Source organism: Balaenoptera ricei, chromosome 1 (genome assembly GCF_028023285.1).
Source record: "Balaenoptera ricei isolate mBalRic1 chromosome 1, mBalRic1.hap2, whole genome shotgun sequence".
Classification (NCBI taxonomy): Eukaryota; Metazoa; Chordata; class Mammalia; order Artiodactyla; family Balaenopteridae; genus Balaenoptera; species Balaenoptera ricei.
In genome coordinates this window covers 87,451,521-87,467,815 of record NC_082639.1, presented here as the reverse complement: position 1 = coordinate 87,467,815, position 16,295 = coordinate 87,451,521, and the positions used below count along the sequence as shown (strand labels likewise).

Genomic DNA, 16,295 nt, shown 5'->3' with positions numbered 1-16,295 from the left:
GATTCTCTTCTCAGCCATAGTAATCATCCAGCTCAAATCCTTCCACTAATAGGAAACATGTGCTTTGTAATTATATACTTACGTGCTTGTAATCCAAACTCAACAGATCTAGATCCTAAAGAAATGAGTGGGCTTGAAGAAAACAACCATACATGTAGGACAGAAGAGTCCAGATATAATGAAGAAAATTTACTTAGTTAGAAATAAAGTCTATATCTAGATCAAAGGGAAACATTATACTTCAAAAGCCAGGATTAATGAAAGAGACCAAACCTATAAATATATTGGAGAAATTGTGATTTCAAGGATAAAGCCTCTTTTGGGCTATACTAGAACTGCTAATTGACACCCCTGACCCAATATCATTTCTCATCTTCTTTTGTAATCAGGGTATTTTAACAGAGCTACCTAAAATAAGCATTCCTTTTCCCAGACTCCCTTGCATCTCAGTGTGGCTATGTACCACATTCTGATCCAAAGGATGTGAGCAGAATTTGTGTATGTAACTTCTAAGTCATGTCCTTAGTAGGAAGAGGTATATCTGCCCCTATGCCCCCATTCTGTTTCCAGCTGGCTGAGATGTGAACATGGTGGTGAGCCATCTTCCATGTGGATGAGAACAACCTCCTAGAAATGGCAGAACAGCAAGATGAAAGGAACTGCATGTTTGCCTTGATTGCTTATGTTTGGACTATTACAAAGGAGAGAAATAAACTTACTTCTAACTTATCTGAGCTCCTTTTATTTTAGGTTCTTACTTAAAACACAGCTTTCCAGGTGGACAAATTGCAAAGTATCAGGATCTAAGTAATATACATATAAGTGTGTTTAAGTGATATATAATAAACTTAAGCATCATACAAAAGATATAATACTTTCTCTTCTGGAGCTGATGAAATATTTTCAAATATTATGTTAGGCCACCAAAAACTCATTGAACTATAAAAAGCAAAATTTGTGCAGATGATTTTCTTTGATCAAGAAAATAATAACACAAAGGGTAAGGAGATAATTATCAAAAACATTTGACTACTTAGAAAATTTTAAAATGTATCCCTTAGGTCAAAGAAGAAATTAAAGTTGCAATTATAGCTATTTAGAAAATAATGACAAGAAGTTTCTATTAAAGCTTATGAGCTATGACCTCAGAGCTGTGATTGTGCTCTCTGGATGTTATTTTCTGCCAAAAGGAACCAGAACTCACTGAAGAAAGCTGATTTCAGTTCTGGGTCAGGAAATGTACAAATGTACAGTATGAGTCCAGAACATTTTTCATAACAGAAAGTAAGAAAGTTTTCATGGTATACTGGGTTCATGTCAAAATGACTCCAGAACAAACATGAAAAGATTTCCACTGGACAAAGGTGAGTATCTTGAAAAACAATAATATCTGCTCTGGATTGAAATACATCAAATATGTTTAAATCTATGAGCTCATAAGGGTAAGTGCTTTCCCCACTCCACCCAAGCAAATTAAAAAAAAAAAAAAATCCTTGGATAACTATGAAGGTACTAGGAAACAAACTCACTGTTTTGAAAAATGTAAAAAAGAAAGTAATCAATTATTTATCTTGTCCTTCACATAAGAACCACAGCTCAGAAAAAAACAAATAATTGATGAGTGAATATTTCTCCTTATGGAAATTTTGAAGCTAATAAATGTAAAAGGAATGATAAAAGTGAAAATCACTATTCTGCAATCCAAATGCAAATCTAATGTAAACAATCCAGGCAATGATCAACAATGGCTGCTAATATGACAAAAAGACAATCAACATTATGTGTTTCTTGATGGAAGTATTATACATAATTCCACCTTTGATTGAAATCAAATCTGCTCTGATAAGGACCAGTTTACAGGGAAATAAGGGACAAAAAATATGATAAATGATACCTAAGGAAAATAATCATCAAAATCCAGTCTTGGGAAACTATAGAATAATAGAAGAAAAAGTCAGGTTTCTTTAATAAAAAGATGGAGAGAGATGGAGAGAGAGAGAGAGGGAGGGATTTGTAGAGTATAAGATACTTAAAAGACATATCAAGTTATATAAGAATGCTTATATTTTAGAGGTACTTATAGATGAAATGATATGATGTCTAAGATTTTCTTCAAAATAATCCAATGGTGAAAGATCTAGCTGAAGACCTATAAATGAAAGAAGACTGGCCATCAGTTGATATATGTGCAGCTGGTAATAGATCCACATGGGAGTTTATTACACTGTCTTACTTCTGTATACATTTAAAATTTTCTAAAATTAATAAATTAAAAAATTATGGAACAAAGCATTTCTCAGAGAAAATATCATTTTAGTCTTGGATCTCTTCATTAGCAAAGAAGATATAAACTAGCAATTCAGCTCAAGAACTTTAAAAAGAATAACAAAGCAAACTCAAGGAATATTAAAGTAAATTAAAAAATTAAAACATATTAAAAATTTCAGAAGCATAATGTCTTCTATGTCATAAATATTCTTCAGTACAGTAATTGATTCCTAATTTCCTGTGTGAGGGCATTTAAATCAGGCAGTCTTAAAATCTAACTTAATAACAAAAAGTCCTTCTAATGGAATTCCATCAGAATAGCCTCCCTTGTCTTCATCTAACAGATGTAGAATATGTAGACTTCTTATGAGTCCTGGTGTCACAGAATCAATAAAAGTGATGGAAATGATTTCTTTTAAAACAGTATAAGAATACTGGTCTGTTTCTGGGACCTCATATGTATAATCTTAGGACTGTTGACTCTCCTTTGACTTGAACTCTTGCCAATATTCCAAGTGATAAACCCTTAAAGAGTCTCAAATCACTATCAACACATTAAATTCCTCAAGAAGGAGATTTCTAGTCATGCCATATATAGTTGACTATATAGTCTTCCTCCTACAGATTGCTGTCACCCTGGTGCCTCCCTTTACTACTTCTATAGAGGGCACAAATGTCTGGAAGACAAGCTTTTCATATGATAATTTCTTCGACTCAGTCAAGATAGATTCCAAAATCAAAATCATTATACAAACATCAGAGATGATAGACTCTTCCATTTAAAAGGGATGCTGGCATTGAGCTGGTTAAGTCTCTGATGTTGAAAGTCATTTTATAACACACTCTGTAAGTAAACATTAAATATCTAGCCACAGTTTATGATATATATTTTCAATATGTGTAATCATTTCTTTTTCTCTAAAATGTTCTCCCTAAATTTGAATTGGCAATAGCTCATGTAGGCATTATTTTACCTATCTATGTAACTATTTGCTTAAGAATCTATGCGATATTGGGAAAATACTCTGTTTATCTGAGGCTGAATTTCTTCATAGATAATATTGAATAGTAACACCTTATATTGATGTTGTACAAATTAAATAACAATGTAAACGTTCAACATAGTGCCTGACTTATGAAATATACATTGTAGAGCTTAGATTTCTCCGGACAAATACAAAAGGACAAACATTTAAGCACCAGAGTATATTCCTTATGAGTTGTATATTGCTATGCTGTTACAGTGGCGACACCATGATATCTGGGCAATAATTCTTGTGTGTTTTAGTCATGACATTCTTTCCACACCATTTAGAAGAAATTTTTAGAGAAAATCATTTATAAAGAAATACAATTTACATTGTTTCTCACAACTTAATGGCAAAAAATTATGAACTATAAGCACCTAATAGAAAAAAAAGTCATGCAAAGAACATTAAAATGAAGCTTTTGATGGTGGCTTATTCATGAGCTATTGCTTATGCTGATTTAATTACCCACGGTTATAAGATTTTAGAACGAAAAAAAAAAAAAAACTGAGGACACCCAGTGCAATCCTGGTCATCTCATCTTCTGTACTTGGGAGCATTATTCATCTTTTTAAGGGAAATATAGATCCTAATAAATCAAAACCAAATGTATTCTTCCTACGTTAAATCTTTTAGGGATATAAATTTGACAAGTATTGAAAATTTAGGAGGGAACCTTTTGCTTTCTATATCCCTTTAATTCCTTTAATGGAATAGGGTGAGAGTAGAGGGGTGGGGCAAGGAGAGATGAATAACGATATCATTTTGATTTATTATAAGGAATAAGCTAATATTATTTCTGTCCTCCACAGTATCAGATAGAGAAAGTAAAGAAAGCACTTATTTTCAAAAATGAAGTAGAAGAAAAATAAACACACTGAAATTTATTTTTGATTATATGGTTGCTAAATCAATCTTATTTTCCATTGATTTATTTTGTTTCCTTCAGAGAAATCTAAATATTGAAATCTTGCCCAAACAGACGAAGATTTTTTTTTTGCCTTTGTCAGTTTTAGTTTAGTTCTTAAATTTGGTGCAGGTTTTTCAATCCCAGAAAAATGTTTGAGTTATAGGTGCATAAGAGGTACAACAAAAAGAGTTTCTGTCATCAAAGTTCATGTTTTTTCGTGTGTTACATAAGACAGCAGGCAAGGGTCACCAAAACCTGGTCCCTTCTGAAGGTATAGTTTTCTCCCCTTTCCCTCCTTTTCACTACCACTCATCTCTCCCCACTCCATTAAAATAGCTCTACATAATATACAGACTAATAACACCCCATTATTTGATAATCTCTGTTATTCTTTACCCACTTAAGACTTATTTTTCCATAATTTTCTTCTATTTGGAGAGACCATTCAAACATTTTGGCTACTCAAGGCCTATATAAACTCAGGATCCATCTCAAACCCGTTTCCTACTAAGAAACCATCTTTGATTTCTCTAGTATCTGGAATTAGTATCTCTCCAGTGTAATTACTTGTGAACCCCCCCAACCCTGATTAAATTCAATTTCCGGACTTTTATCTTGCTCCAAGCATCTGAACTTGGTTAGAAGAAAGACAGCAATGCTGATCAACATAATTTTAAATTCATCTACACTGACCTCAAGTTACAAGCAATTCTATCACATTTCCTCACTTCATTAACTTTCTTAGTCTCTTAGGTAAAGGTTTCACATTTTCTCTCTCTCTTAAAACTCCAATACCGCTTCCTTCTCCCATTTGATTTCCTTGATTCTTCTGTCATTGAGAAAATATGGGCAACACATTCTCTTCCTACCAAATTTACCAATTTACTTGCATCTGTACTCATACCACCAGTCTTTATTTCCATGACAATGGTAAACTAATGGTACCTCTATATCTGAACAAACTCTTCCTTTGTGCACAAAATTCCATTCCTCTCACTCACCCTAGGGCATTATTCCTGCAGTTGATCCTTTCTCTCCTGCATTGCCATTTTTATCCTCTTTTATTGGATAATTTTTATCAGCATAAAAACAGTTACAATATCTTCCATGTTAAGGAAAAAAAAACCTTTCTTCACCCTACTTCCCTTTCCAGCTACTACTCTAATTTTCTGTCCCTCTTTACAGCAAAAGTCGTCAATGAGTTGTCCATCCTCACACTCTCCATTTGTCCTTTTATTCTCCCTTGAATCCAAGAGATTCACCAGAAAATCAGTTGGCTTTACCTTCCAAAGACATCCAAATTCCAGCAACATTTCACCACCTTCACCCTCTTCTAAAGAACCATCATTTCTCACCTGAACTAGTGCTTCAGCCTCCCAACTAGCCTTCCTGCTCCCATAAGGGTCCCTGCCTATGCACTCTGAGTGATACTCTTAAAATATAAGTTAGTTAGATCATGATACTCTTCTGCCCAAAACCCACTAAGGATTTTGCATCAAACTCAGAATTAAATTCAAGTCTGCAGCATGGTCGGCAAAGCTCCCATGATCTTGCCCTCCACTAACTCTATGATGTCATTTGCTGCTAATTTCTCATTCTGACCTCACCTCATCTCAATTATTCTGCTCCAGCCACAGTGTCCTACTTGGAGATCCCTGAGCGCACCGGGCACACTCCTGCCTCAGACCTTGGTACTTGCTGTTCCCTCGCCTGAGAAGGTTTCCTCCCCCCACATACCCACACATTTGCCTCTCACTTCCTTTAGCCTCTGCTCCAATGCCACTTCTTAACAGAGAGGCCTCACTTAAACACTCTGTATTATGTCTCTATCTTTCTCACTCTGCATTATTTTTCTGCATAGCATTTATCACTACCTAAATATTACATAGGTATTTGTTGAGCAACAGCTTTTCCTGCTAGAATATAATCTACATGAGAGATTTTTTTTTTCACTTCTCTATTTCCAGCATCCAGACTGTATCTTTCAAGTAACTGCTCTCAATAAATATTTGTTGGCTAAATAGTAATATCACGTTTTATCTTCCTTTATGCAATTTATTATAACTTGTTTGCACTGTATGTAATACATATGTGTCTTCTGGTCCATATACATAATATATCTTCTTCAGAGCAACCAATGATGCCCAACAATACATCTGTGTTTTGCGGACATTATCTGTTTTAACTCTTATAACAATTCTGAGATTAGGGTTATATTATCCTCATTTTACAGACTTGGAAATGAATCTAAAGAGATTAAAGCTGTTGAACATGGTTACCATTCACAAACCTCATTCCTGACCCCCCCCAAATAAAGGCTTTCCCTGTTACTTTACATTTGAATTTGCTTTTCTAACATTTAGTCCAAACTATGCTATTTGTTGGAAATTTAATTAACAGCTCAAACGTAAGCATCATTTATACACCTTTGAAATTTGGATCTATAGAAATGGCAGTTGAATTAACTACTTGACAAGAACTATTTTCCCATTTGCCTTTATTTTCCTCTACATTCATTAATGAAAGCACACTTAAATACCATGAAATAATGGAGTTGCCTAAATGATTGGGCATGAAAAGCTGGAAAAACACACTGTTTCGGCTCAGTGAGATATTGAAATTTTAATTTTTAGAAATATTTCTGGAGAGAGTAAAGCTTGATGAAGTATATGAAAACTTGAACTGAAATGTTTTATTTATTGACGTAAATTTTTTAAACAATCCAACCTTTAAATTTTTTTCATATTTAATTATTTTTATGCCACTAATTTTCTATGACTTTCTACTCATGCGTCCCTATTCCCTCCCCGAGGTCTTTATATTTCTAACTCTTACACATATAATAAAGGTTGGAACAAACTGATGAGGAAAAAAGGTAGAATTTTGCCTTAAAAGATCTTTTTTATAATTTTCTAGATGTGCATCCCTTGCTTTCAAATTAGCTACGGTTCAGGAAGTGATGTTGCTAAAGCTCCAATGTGAATGTATGAAGATCCAGACATGTGAAAGAAGCTGGACTTTACATAGAGAATCTTTCCTCACTGGCGTCCCTCTCCCTGCCTTGTTCATCTCTGCGCGGGGTTATGCCATCCACCCAGGGGCACAATGTCTGTTTCCACAATGCATGGACATCACCCTGGGCATCTCTTTTCCCTCTCTATGCTTTCTGTCCCCATGTTAAATCCATCACTGAATCTTATTGACTTTACTTCTAAATAACTCTCTAATCTATGAACTTCTCTCCCTACTTATTGTCACAACCCTGGTCTAATTCTCTGGCTTATGGCAACAGGTTTCATACGGTCTTCCAGCTTTCAAACCTTTTTTGATAAACAGCCACTGTGATTTATTTTAAACACAAATCAATTCATATCTGTGTAAAACCTTTCAATGTCTTCCCATTGCATTTAGGAAAAAATTCATCTCCTTCCCATAAATTATAATGTTCTTTATGCTTTAGCTCAGCTAATACCACTCTCTCTCTCACTACCTACCATCCAGTGTTTATAACTTCACTGGAATTTTTTCTGGTGGTCATCCAACCACCTAGAATGCTCTTTTCCAGACCATGCAAGGCTGGATTCTTCTCACTTTCAGGTCTCAGTTTAAATGACTCTTCTTCAGAGAGGCTCTCCCTGACCACCCAAAGTAAAGTAATTGTTCTCATTGTATTCTCTGTCAAACAATTTTATTCATTTTCTCTGTAATACTTTTTGCATTCACGATGACATATTTACTTGTTGATTGTATGTGTCTCTCATTACACTGTAGACTTCATGGGAACAGAAACAACGTCTATATTGCTCTCCAGTGTACACCCAGGGCCTGGCGCAGTGCCCAGCATGTGGTAGTTGCTCAATAGATAACTGATGACTGAATGAATGAATGAATGAATGAATTGATGAAAAACTGAATAAATTGTTTGATTAACTTGGTAAACCAAAATTATTGGGTTCAGATTCTATCACAAGATATTCAAGCCAAATAAGCTTAATTATAGATAAAATTAAAACATATGTATATATATAACTTTTGAAAATTGTAAAGCACAATAGAATTGAAAGAATCATTCAACAAAAAAATATACTCTTTGTTCAAGTGGATATTTATAATTATAGACTAAATACTGGCTCCTTAAAAAAACATAAATAAAATCATTATTGCATAAAAATTATACAGTAGTGCTTTACATTTTTAATAGTATAGGAGTAAATTAGCCTCTGTGGAAACATCAATTTTATCAACAAAGCATTAATTAGCAATCAAACTATAAATGTTGGGCTCCTGAATTAAAAGTGAAGGCGTATCTGGCTCAACACTGCGAGTACTTTATTCTCACAATGTCGCTCATGAAAGCATCTCCTTGTGTCTGTGCCTCGTTTCTCTCCACAGGGCTAGGATTTATTTATGTTGTAGCATTGCTCTGGGAAAAGGACACCACACTGCCCACTTCCATTGCCTCAAACTCTGCCTCATTCAAATCAACTTATGCAAATAGATGTCTGAGAGCAGCCTTCTCTGTCTCCACCAACTCAGCAGGCATATGTGGATCTTTGTTTAGGTCAGTGCATGTCATATATACATCCACATGGCATGAAAAATATATTTCTTAAAGGAAAATTCTTAGTATAAAAATTTAAGCTAAAAGCACAGAATATAAAATGATGTGGGAAAGAAAGTATAGTAAATTTGACTACAGCCCTGATATGTAAAGTTATATTATAATCCAAGAAAATTCATTACAGCAGAGATGAGAAAACATTGCCTTATTATCTATTCACTTTCCCAGAATACTGCTGAATTCTGGGAAGAACAAGTGGAAAATAATAACAGTTAAATATTCTGAAGCCTTAATTTTTCTAAGCACTTTATGTACATCAAGTAGTTCATGCCCCACAAAAATTCAGTGAGGTAGGTAGTATTATTCATTGTGTTTGACAGATAAGTAAACGTGACACGTAAATATTAGGTAACTTATATAAAGTCATGCAGCTAGTAAGTGGTATGGATAAGATTTGAGTCTAAAGCCCACATTCTTAAATACTGTTCAATACTGCCTCTGATAAATAAGTTATATTCCAATACATTCTTGAAGAACCTACAGATCAGTAAAATGGAAAGACATGTGCCCAAACAAAGGATTAATCCTTTTACATAATTAATATTTATAATTTCCAGAATATTTTTACTATATTATTACATTAATTCATATAGGTAAACAATTAGCATAATACTTGGCATATAGTATATGCTTGAAAAGTGTTCTTCTTCACTGGATCCTCACCTCTACTCTGTGAGGTAGCAGAGAGTAGATGTCAAGATGAGGAAAGCTATTCATGATTATGAATTAACCATGAAATTCTGGTGACATATTCAGCCAGAGTTTATTTCTCACTCACGCAAAGTGCCATGTTGGTCAGCAAGGGCTCTCCTTCAAGCATGGATCAGAGGCAGTAAAATCTTTGACCACGGTTACCAGTCTTAAACCTCAATCCAACTCCCTCCACCTCAACACATGGCTACTTGGGAAGGCACAGAATGAGGTCAAATGTTGATAACTCCCTCCATCTCAACACAAGTCATTTCTTTTCTTTTTTGTTTTTTATTGTGGTATAGTTGCCATACAATATTAAGCAAGTTTCAGATGTACTACATAGTGATTCACAATTTTCAAAGGCTGTACTCCATTTATAGTTATTATAAGACATTGGCTATATTCCCTGTGCTGTACAATATACCCTTGTATTGACAGCTTATTTATTTTATACATAGTAGTTTGTACCTATTAATCCCCTACCTCTATCTTGCCTCTACTCCTTCCCTCTCCCCACTGGTAACCACTAGTTTGTTCTCTATATCTGTGAGTCTGTATCTTTTAGGTTATTCACTAATTTGTTTTATTTTTTCAACACAAGTCATTTCTGCTGCTTACATTTTCTTGATCAGAACCAGTTATGTGACCTGAATGCAAATCCAAAAGAAGTTGGGAAATGTTGTTTTTCTATGGGCCCATAAAAAGAAAATCATGTAATAAACAAAAAGAATTGTATCTGCTACAAGTACTAGCATTCCTCTTTGTCAAATCAGTATAGTGAGGTACATGAAGGTATAGTGACCTACTCTTGACCATTCAGTCAGTACACATTGAAATGAAACAGGCTTTCTGCATTTTAAATTAGTGGTCATTATGCTAAGTATCATAACCAAATAGTTAAATCTTATGAAGAAAACAGTTATTTCAGTTGAGAATTATTGAAAGCCTTCACAGAAGAAATGTCATTGCAACTGTTATTAAAGGTAGATAGGATTTGTGTACAGAGAGATGGGATAAGGGAATCCTAGGCAAAGCTACATAAGCAGAGTAGAAGTAAAGTAGTAGAAAGTATATATAGGAACTAACTCAATTTGACCAAGTCAGGATAATTATTTTAATGGGCATAAAATTATCCTGCTAAGTGAAAAATTTCACCTTGGTCTGATTGACACAAAAATCTAAGTGCTAAGTTGATATGGACATTAACACAACTTATATCATGGTTTGATCACCTTTGCTCCTTTTATTGTTAACCCAGACATAGCCTTGGGTTCTAAAATGTACATATGTTACCTGAAAACTCATAATTTATTTAAAGTTTGCTAGTGATAAAATGCTTCAAAATATTCCCCCCGATTTCAAGTATGGTCATTAATGACTGGTATATACTTGATAAAAACAATCTAAAAAGCCATTAATATAGAAGTATTAAATTTAAACAAAACTAGCACTCATTCATTCATTTATTTATTCATTTGGCATTTACCTTTCAAGGATTTATGTTCTAGGCAAAATACTTGATGAAGGTTAGACATGATTGAGTTAGGTCACTCACATTCTTTTTATTAGTGTAGACCAGTGCACTTCACATAGAATTAGAATAAACAGGATTTGCAATAACAAAGATATGCTTTGTAAGTATTTGTACTTTTTTCCCTTTTTGAAACTCAAATGCAATAAAATTAAGTTGGGCACAAATACTGACATACAAAATGGCAGAATTTTTAAAATCACGCCTGGCAGGATTTAACCTAAGTAAAGCAGAGGATCAGTTTTTTCTCTCTTTCTGTGTGTATTACCCAGAACGAAGGGGAGATTCTGAAGCTTTGGCAGTGGACTTGGAAAAGAAGCACACAACATCTCCCTAGGCAAAGCCCTAACAAGATTTAAACTGTGTGCTTCTGTGAAACATGCTATACGTGATATTATTAGGCTGAAGTAGTAGAAAACAATAAAAATAATACAGCTTTTCATTTGTGTCCGTCTTGAAAACTAGGCAAAGAGAATTCACTCAAGAACAGATTAGTTACATAAAACATGACACATGTATCCAGTTAGAGGGCACCTCCTTGTTTAGATTCTTTGGTCTCTGTGGTTACAGAAGGCTGGGCCAGATGAAGATGGACTTGCCTCATCTTTCTCACAAAGTGAAGGGGCGACAGGCAGATAGCGGCCCACAGTCTTACCACGTGCTGGGGTGTCAGGAAAGAATAGATTGAGTATCAAGGATGACAAAATATCATCAAAATGTTCCATACAAAATTAAAAATAATTATTTCAGGATTTTTGGCATAAGAAGGTAATGGATGGATTTTGATACAAACTACAGTGTGTTATAATTTAAAACCAACTATATATTCTAGAAGGCACTCTAGGATTAAAGGAAGTTCCCACAGCAAATAAAAATAAATAATGTAAATGTTCTCTGGGGTTGCATTTTTGCAGCTTCATTATGTCGTGGAAACTTCTGATGTGGGAAACCATATTATTCACTGGAGATAGATAGTGATATATGCAATCGACACGGGGTAGAATATTTCAAGTAGGGCTTCAAGGTTTAATTAGAAAAGGCAGGTTAGTGACCTATAAATCTAAGAAAGAGATTCCAGTATTTCTGTCTTAAAAAAAAAAACAACAAACATACAATCAATAAACTGTTCTTATGGAGCCTTTGCTGTAAACAATGACGGATATGTAAAAGAGCATGAGAAAACTTTATGCCTGCTTTAAGAGGACAAAATACCCCACGATGAGCACTGTTATTTGTCAATTTTAAGAACCCTATGAGCAGAGGAGGACTGGAGACTAACATGCAATAATCAGAGAGTGATATAAGTTGGGATAGAATGAAGAACTAAATTGTTGGTTTTCACTCGTCATATTATAGAGTTTTGGAGAAAAGGGCTATCTGCAAATACTAGGTTAGACAGAAATACGTCCAGAGAAAAGTGAGCCTTGAGTTGAAGCTTAAGTGAAGGTAAGAAAAGATATTGAAAAGAAGAGGGTAGAGAATTCCATGACAGGGAACTGTATGAACCCAGGACATAGAAAGCTGATAAAACTTGGAAGTTGACATCAGGGCAGAACTGGAAGTTGCCTGAGATAACTTAAGGAGGATCAGACAGTGATAAAAATCATGGAATTGATATGTTCAGCAGATAATTCATTTAAAGTCATTCTTTTAAAAGTGTGATGTGATAATTACGCTCAGTGTCTTCTGAAGAATAACCTGGAAAGATTAAAAAAGATGAACAGAAAGTTGAGATGTGATGTCAGGGAGACCACAGATTGTACTAATTAAAGCATGAGATGATAAAGGGCCAGGAATACCCTATGTTATATAAAGAGCAACAGATGATCTTCCTTGATTACTAAAATTAACCCATCCACAGTGATACTCCCTAATCCTCTTCACGCATTGCTTTTTCTTAGCTTTCCTAACCATTTTATTTTTATTTATTGTCTATCTCATCTCTACAATAGGTAATCTTTTTTGTTTTGTTTTTTCAGTGTTGTATTTCCACAGCCTAGAACAGTGCTTGACACATGATACGTGCTCAATAAATTTTTTTTGATAAATCAATGAGTAAATATTGCAAAAATTCTGAAGAAAGTGATCCTTAGGAGCAGACTGAATATAAAGAATGCCTACTCCTGGGCATATATCTGGAGAAAACTATAATTTGAAAAGGTACATGCACTGCAATGTTCACTGCAGCACTATTTACAATAGCCAAGACCCAAGTGTCCCTCAACAGATGAATGTATAAAGAAGATATGGTGTGTGTATATATATATATATATATATGTAAGGCAGACAGAGAAAGACAAATATCATATGATATCGCTTATATGTGGAATCTAAAAAAATGATACAAATGAACTTATTTACAAAACAGAAAGAGACCCACAGATATAGAAAACAAATTTATGGTTACCAAAGGGGAAGAGGGGGGAGGGATAAATTAGTTTGGATTAACCTGTATACACTACTATATATAAAATAGATAACCAACAAGGACATAATGTATAGTACAGGGAACTATATGTAATATTTTGCAATAACCTGCAAGGGAAAAGAATCTGAAAAAAAAAAAAAAATATATATATATATAACTGAATCACTTTGCTGTACACTTGAAACTAAAAACATTGTAAATCAACTATACTTCAATTATAAATGAATAAATGAATAAATAAATAAATAAAATAATGAGGAGTAAGAAAAAACTAAAATAATGATTGCAGAGAATACAACCTAGAATATTTTTTAAGTGATGGGAACAATTGAAGAGTTTTTATCCAATGGGGGTAGTTTGGAATTAGTTTTAGATTAGAACCTAAATAATATTAGTAAAGTTTTATTTGGTTAGTACTGTCTTCCCACACTTAACACAGTACCTACAAAGTTGGTGTTCCATAAATTGGTTTTGAAAGAATACATTCTGTATTGAGTTTAAGGATTAGTGAATGTGTTCTGTTTGGAGTTGGAAAGGTAGGTCTGAAGAGCAGGGAAAAATAGGAAAGGTAGATATGAGAGGTTTCAGCATAGAAGCTGGACGATCTGGTGTGGCAAAGGAATTTTCAGAGGTTGGAAATGCATAAGTGTTTTCATGTGTTCATGCGACTAATTTTGTGTAAGAACGGTTACTCTCATTTGACTAAAAACTTGTTTTAGCAAATTTAGAAATTAATTTGAGAAATTTGCAACCTGGAGGCAGAGCATACAAGCGCTAAACTTTGGAATTAATTTTATGCATATGTGTCTTTTATTCATTAGGTAAATTTCTGAAAAGTTATGTGCAAATCAAATAAGGGCAAATCTAATTACATTGACTTACATTAGAAGAGCTATTTTATATGCATTTCTGATTGATTTGCAATTGGCAGTCCTTCATAACACCTTCATTTCTTTGCCCTTCAAGATTCTGTCAATTAGTTGATGAACTGTCAGGATTTAAATTCATCAGGAGCTTACTATTTAAAGGATGCCTGTAGTGAATGCTTTAGTTGTATGAGAAAATCACACTGGGTTATACTGAGTTTTATAGAGAGTAAGGAACATGTATCATGACATCTCAGAAAAGTTTTAGTATCGTAAGTACACACAAAGCATGGAATGAAATAATAGTTGTTTAAAACACAACAAATGTTGATGCAAGTTAGTTTATTGAAGTTAGTTTGTTGTTTGTCCCCTTTAAGGGAAGATATATAATGCTTTTAATCAGTGTGAGAATTTCACCAGCTATTAAGGTCTCTGAATTCAAATTTTCCAAGACTGGGGACTTGATATGAAAACTCGAAAATGCCATTGATTTTCTTCTATTTCATTCTCTTTTGTCTTAAGACAAGCTTAATATTTTTTCTTTGGGGATATTTTAATTATGTGTGTCTGTGTGGATAAGTGTGTCTCCAGTATATAATCCTTACATACACATAAATAATTAGTCAACTTTTACTTTTTTCCCCTTCTCCTTGGAACATCTATTTGTGAATAATTTGAGTCCACTTGAACCAATTAACATCTTCAAGAAAGTATTTTTTACACCAATTACATGCAAATGTTGGGGAAACAAATTTGAATAAATTTTGAACCTGACTCAAAGAGTTCCGAAATCCATGATCCGAAGATCTCCCAACGAACCCAGAGAGCAGGGGTTCTCGTCCAATGCTCCCTTTTGGACCCCATGGCACTAATGAAAGCTGTGCAGTCCGTACTTGAAAATAACCTGTCCTCTGCTCTGAAGATAGTCAGATTTATTGCATTATGTATTGATATAGTTACTCCTTCTCCCTATCTTCTGATAAAGATACAACAGTATGAGTAACAAGCCAGTGAGGCCTTAGGCACCGACTCTGTTCTGATGTAAACCTCTTCCAAACCAAACACACTTATCTTCTTCCTCGCCTCTCTCAGCTATTCTCCTTTTCTCACCAAAATGTATAATTTTGATGCTGATGGTCTAAATTTCCTTCCCTAGGCATTCCTGCTAAAGATACAGGCAGAACCAGCGTGATCATCACACTATAATACTGTTCGTAATCTTTCCAAAGATTAAAAAATGACTGGGAATAAGAGTAAATTATATAGGAAAATACCACTGTGTAATTCTCATATGTGAACATATTCTGAGTATTATTCAAGATAGACTAAAATATGTTGTGATTACCTAAAAAAAGAAAAAAAAAATCCTTTAAAATCTCAGTGGCTTTCAGCGACAAAAGGTTTGGTTTTTTTGTTTCTTTTGTCTTCCTTATTCCTGCAACATATTCATCTCAGGTCAGTGGTGAGCTCTGTTCCTTTATGTCTTTATGGGGTGGGGCGTACAAGCCAATATGATTTCATGTCGATGGCAAACAACTGTGTCTCCCAAAGACTTCCAGCTAGAAGCGGCCCGCTCAACTTACCTTCACAATGCTTTGACCAAAGCATGTCACACATCTATGCCCAACCTCAAGGGGATGGAGAGTGCTGTCCCATCAGGTGCCTGGAAGGAGGAAAATTACAAATCACAAGTGCTCTTAAAACTAGCTCACCCTGAACTGAATAAGCAATGTGTGTATACATTTTCTTTTTAAATATAAATTTTCAGTTTAAACCAGTTCAAAAGCATTTTGGAAAGAATAAAGCGCTATATAAATATAAGTATTATTATTATTAACATATTTTAGGCAACATATGATCATTAGAATGGAGAATTTGGTAATTATAATAAATGACTAGTTTTAAAGTGCCCTTTGCTTTTTTCCCCCCATTCATAGAGAATTTATTGAG

The 16,295-nt window shown here is 34.2% G+C and overlaps 1 long non-coding RNA gene across 1 annotated transcript in view; it reads right to left on the bottom strand.

The window, feature by feature from the left end:
- LOC132350852 (uncharacterized) overlaps positions 1-15,990 on the bottom strand; it is a 107,644-nt gene extending 91,654 nt beyond the window's left edge. Inside the window, exon 1 of the long non-coding RNA XR_009498028.1 lies at positions 15,929-15,990. This is a non-coding gene — a long non-coding RNA (uncharacterized LOC132350852). The remainder of the gene's footprint in view (positions 1-15,928) is intronic.
- Between the last annotated feature and the right edge of the window lie 305 nt (positions 15,991-16,295).